This window comes from Limulus polyphemus, unplaced genomic scaffold (assembly GCF_000517525.1).
Source record: "Limulus polyphemus unplaced genomic scaffold, Limulus_polyphemus-2.1.2 Scaffold10194, whole genome shotgun sequence".
Taxonomy (NCBI): Eukaryota; Metazoa; Arthropoda; class Merostomata; order Xiphosura; family Limulidae; genus Limulus; species Limulus polyphemus.
This window is the reverse complement of record NW_013675804.1, coordinates 14,110-19,783: the sequence shown is the minus strand read 5'-3', so window position 1 is coordinate 19,783 and position 5,674 is coordinate 14,110. Positions and strand designations below refer to the sequence as shown.

The window sequence follows — 5,674 nt, the reverse complement described above, 5'->3', positions numbered from 1 at the left end:
CACCACACTAAATGTTTTACATAGTCAAGATGCACCCTTACTGAACTCACTAGCTGTAGACTTTGACAGCCCAAACTGTCAACAAACAACGCTCACGGGAGGAAAAGGTTCTTCTCTAGCCAAATTAACTGCAATATCACGTCAAACTAATTCTTTCATTGTCCCAAAAGGTGTGGTTGTTACAACTTCAGCTTATAAAGAATTTATTAAGAAAGGAAAGCTATGTGAAGCAATAACGAACTTAGAAGAGGTGGCATGGTGTCACGTTACAGGAAACTTAAAGTACATCTGTGAACAAGTGATGTTGAATGTTAGTACAACCAAGATTCCTGAAGACGTGTCTGAAATGATTAAGGAGAAATTGCAGTTCATCTTTGGAAGAAATCTAGATAATCTCAGATTTGCTGTTAGGTCTTCGGCATCTGGAGAAGATTCAGATGAGCTGTCAGCAGCTGGTCAGAATGAAACCTTCTTGGGAGTTAAAGGAATTAACCAAATATTAGAGGCTGTGTCAAAATGTTGGGCTTCTCAGTTTTCTTACACTGCTGTTGAGTATAAGAGGCAAAATGGTCAACTGTTAAATTCTCCCATGGCAGTGATCATCCAGGAGATGGTTCCTGCTGATGTTGCTGGAGTTATGTTTACGTGTGATCCAGTGACCAATAACCCATCAGTCATCACCATTACAGCTAATTATGGACTTGGAGAGACTGTCGTCTCTGGTGCTGCTGAACCTGACACTATCTTCTTAGATCGGGACTACACCAACAAGGTAACATACCGATCTGTTAACATTGGAAAGAAAAATATCTGTGCTTTAGTAGAAGCTGATGGGGAGATAAAAGAATCTTTACCAACAAAAGATACTTCACAACCGTGTATTTCAGAATGTACTGCTTTGGCTCTAGGAGAAGTTGGTGTCTTAGTTGAAGAGTTTTTTTCTAGTCCCAGAGATATTGAATGGGCTTTGTTTAATGAAGAAATATACTTACTTCAAGCTCGACCTGTGACATCATCTGATGCAGAAACAGAGGTTGAACTAAATCATGATATGGATACTCCTCTACAAACTGAATATGAATATCTCTCTAAAGCAAATATTGGCGAAGTGATGCCGGGAGCTATGAGTCCTTTGGGACTTTCAGTTGTAATGTACAGTTTTGAGACTGCCTGGAAGAAAATAATCTCCAATTTCGGTTTTCCAAAAGAACTATTATCCAACTACCGTGTCAAAGGTTTCACGTGCAAGTATAATCATATGTTTTTTAACATGATTGACAACCTCTTTTTAGCCGACGAGAACATTGTGAGTGATGGTTATCAAGTGGCATTATTTGGTCGATTATTACTGGATAATGAGATAAAAAATCGTGTCAAGGAACGATATAGCTTGTTTAGAATGTCTTTATCACTTAAGTTAAAGCAGCTATTATTTATGGGAAAGGACTTACTAAATGCTAAACACTTTCTATGCAAAGTACAGAAAGAAAATGTTGATATAGAGCTCCCTTTGAATCATAATGAGGCTAGAGTTATGTATAAGTGCATTGGCCAACATCTTATTAGTTTTACCAATAAACCTACTGCTTCCCACAACAGCTGTAGTACAAATTCTATGCTATGGAATTCACTTCTTTTAAACTTACTGGTATCGGCAGAAAAAGTATGGAATGACAAAGTATTTTCAGATTTCGGATACCTTCTGTCCACCTGTACCAATGTTGAAAGTGCTGATATACCAGTAGCCTTAAGGAAGTTGGCACTAGTTATTAGTGATGAAATTGATAAAGAAGAGTTTTTGAGCATGACACCAGAGCTTCGCATTAAGATGGTTAGTCATTAATCAATCAACAGCAGGACAGGAATTTCGAGATTTTCTTCGCAGACATGGACACCGTTGTGTAAAGGAGTTTGATGTCAACTCTATTCCCTGGGGAGTTGATCCAAAAGTTCTTGTCAAAAATATTCAAAGTCTAATTGGGAACATTAGTGAAGACACCACAGAGAAAAAAGAAGTCAGCTTTGAAAATGCATTATCCAAACTCCAAGTATCTTTATCTTGGTGGCAGAAATGGGTGTTGTGGTTCCTGTTACCACGGGTAAGAAATGGTGTGCGACTAAGAGAAGCTTCCAAGTCACTTTTGATTAAAGTGTTTAACGTTATTCGCCAGGCATACAACCATCTGGCAACACTGATGGTAAAAGAAGGACGTTTACCTGATCCTCGTCTCTTATTTTTCTTGACTCATGAAGAAATTGGACAACTACTTCAGAACCGATCAGCAAGACTCATTGCTAAGGCAGTTCGTCGAAGGAGGAAATTTCCTCAGTTAGATGCCCTGTGCTTCTCTGAAATAACCCGAGGAACACCTAGACCTGTAGAGCAAACAAGCAGAAAAAAACACAGTTCATCATCTACTTTCATAAAAGGTACACCAGTAAGCAAGGGTATTATACAAGGTCCAGCTAGAGTGGTGACCTCTTTGGAAAATGCTTCTGAAATACAGGCAGGTGATATTTTGGTCACCTACGGTACAGATACGGGATGGAGTCCTTATTTCCCGCTCCTCTCTGGAGTTGCCACCGAGTTAGGAGGCCTGATTTCCCATGGTGCTGTTGTGGCTCGAGAATATGGACTTCCCTGTGTAGTTGGACTTCATGGAGCTACATGTTTCTTCAAGTCTGGAGAGATAGTCCAACTTGATGGAAATAGTGGAAAATTAGAAAAATTGATGGATTAATTAATTTGAATATAGTAAGTGAATACAAACTCTTTAGAATGTTTATCAAAGTAAGATATAGCTTTTAGTAGAAATCAAAAATCTAGAGTTTTGTTTATAATTGAGAGACATAAACATGCATATCAATTTCGTTCAGTCTCTTTATTAAACGTCCTGATAAAACAACAAAATTTAGGCAAATATTAATTATAAATATAGCGAATACTGAAAGCGGCTGAACATCTCTAGAATTATAATATTTTTAATGGAACTGATATTGGTAATATATCACATTGTTTGTACTTCGACATTTTATACTTATTTACAGTTCTCTCAAATGTTTTAGCATATCGTGATTAATAAACTATTTCTATGTGATGTAACTAAAACTTTTAAAATATCAAGATTTTCATGCTTATTTCTCTTACTTTCTCGTTGTTAAAGAAGAATACTGTAAATTAATATGATAAATTCGGTTTAACGTAATCATTTGAAAATTTTATACATTCTTAGTGATTATTTTAACAACAACAATAAAAATTTTATTTTTCTTAATCTGATCTTATCCTTGTCTTTTTTCTCTTTGTACAAAAGAGAAACTTTCAGTACCCTCAAGTCATAACTTCTAACTTTTAACTTTGATGAATTGTTAATCAACCTTTGTGTCTTTGTTCTGGTCAAGTTTGCGCTTGTTTGATGTATAGAGCATGGTAATATATTTATAAAAAAAACTACATAAAAGAAGTGGGACAACATTGACACATTATTGATCTCTAATGGTTCACAACAAACCGAGTAAAATACAATATTCATTGCTACTGTATACATCTTGTTCCAGTGCTGTTACTATGAGTTAGTTACAGCATACAGTATTTCTTATTTCAGGGCTATTATTATGAAATAAATATAGCATGATCTCCAGATAAAATATAATATTCAGTACAGCCATATCTTGTTGCATGATTACTATTATAAACTAGATGCAGCATGATGGCCGGGTAAAATATTATTCAGTGCTAGTATATTTGACGTAATAAGCATTTCAAAAAAAAAAGAGTAGGCTATGTTTGGTTCCAAGACCTTGTAAAGATATAATATTGTTTGGGATACTTCCTGTTTTACTGACATAACACCTGAATGTTGTTAACGCTAGCTGTAATAATGATATAACGTCTCAAAGTTGTTAACGCTGTGTTTTACTATACCCTGGCCCTTGTTGTGTAGAGGACGACAGTTGTTATTTTTATATTTTAATTAGTGAAGAGCGTATTGATAACAACATTAATTCACGTAGTATCTTCTGATTATATTTAGAAGGGCAACGGGATTGTTATTTTAACGAGAAAAGGCTTAACACATTAGGTTATAATTAGTTATGGGTGCTCTTGAAAATATACGGATAAAACTGGCTACTGGCGAACTTCTTAAATTAGTTAACATTTACAGGAATTTGTGATCTACAGAATAAGATTTCTTTAATCAGCAGTTACAGAGTTTTAATTACCTCGGGTGATATGAAACATATATTTTGTTTTAAAGCGAATTCCTAACCACTTGACAGTGCGATACTTCTAAAGTAGAAGAGGTTAAAATGGGACAGGATCCAAAACCACATCCCAACACAATCGAAACGCACACATTCAACCACAAAGCGAAAACCGTGCTTATGAAATAGAACCTTCTGATCGTAAAAAAGTAAGCAATAAGGCTGGGCATATCTCCCGTAACCATTACAAGATAGTAAATAATTTGAAGTTGACGAAGGCCAATGCGTGTGTTTTGTTATAACAAAGCCACATCGGGCTATCTGCTGTGTCCACAGAACAAACATTCATAAGATAAACCACAATATCATAATATTCGAAATAAACAGCTTCTTCTATGTGAACTCGAGAAACTGGAATCACGGTAAGCCCACTGGTAGACATATCTGTTATGATTGCCGATGCTGTTCCAGCTCTTGTGCCTTAATTTGTTATGCTTAAATTTGACCTTGGATAATAGTGTATAATCAAGACCTCTGAACAGAGCACAACTGACATTGGGGGAAGTAATTCTAAGGTCAGCACGAGACTTGGAACATCGTTATCACGATTCTCTTCATTATACTATCACATTGACCTTTGTATATCGTAGGTAAATGATATACAATCCCACCAGGAAACAATTACGAAATAAAGTGTAACAATTTTCCCAGCCCTTTTATATCGTGAAACAGGATGTAACTGTAACATCAGGTTAAAATAACATAAAACCCCTTTCCCAAGTCCATGAAAATATGAACAAAAACAACCACATTTTATCTTAACAGAATGACACTATACTAAAACACGAACCTGACATTAACTGAAGGAAAATCACAGAAGCATTATTAATAAAATCAAACAATCCTACAACTAACAAATACCCACGCACATCCCTATATATGATTGATTGTTATTTCCCCAGACATTCCTAGTTTTATGTAAATCATTCGCACAACATATTCCACATATATTTCATCACTTTTGTTTGTTTTTCTATTCAGCTATAAAAAAATAATCTGTGAAATCACGCAAATATATATATATGCACATGCGTAATTAACCACGATATATTTTTTAAACTTAAATACATTGTTAGATTGTTGAATGCTGATTTAAATACAAAACACAATCTTTACCGTTAAAACCTGTGTGCTTTAGAAATAGCACCAGTGATGGAAACGTCGTACCTGTTCAAAAAATATTCTTCCTTACTGTAAAATATATAACTGTTACCAAATAATGCTCACAATCAGTATGTAAATTCAAAATGAAAACATTAATAATTTAATTCTTATCACATGTAATACAAGTTACAACAAAAACCACCGATGTAATAAAACATATTTTTAAATAAATAGAACTATTTAGCGACTACAAAAATAGTACAAGATAATAAAGTGCATAAATAAAATAATAAGTACGGAAGGT

General features: G+C 34.9%; 1 pseudogene; it reads left to right on the top strand.

Annotated features, from left to right (window-relative positions):
- The first annotated feature begins 59 nt into the window (after positions 1 to 59).
- LOC106476286 overlaps positions 60 to 5,674 on the top strand; it is a 9,122-nt pseudogene continuing 3,507 nt past the window's right edge.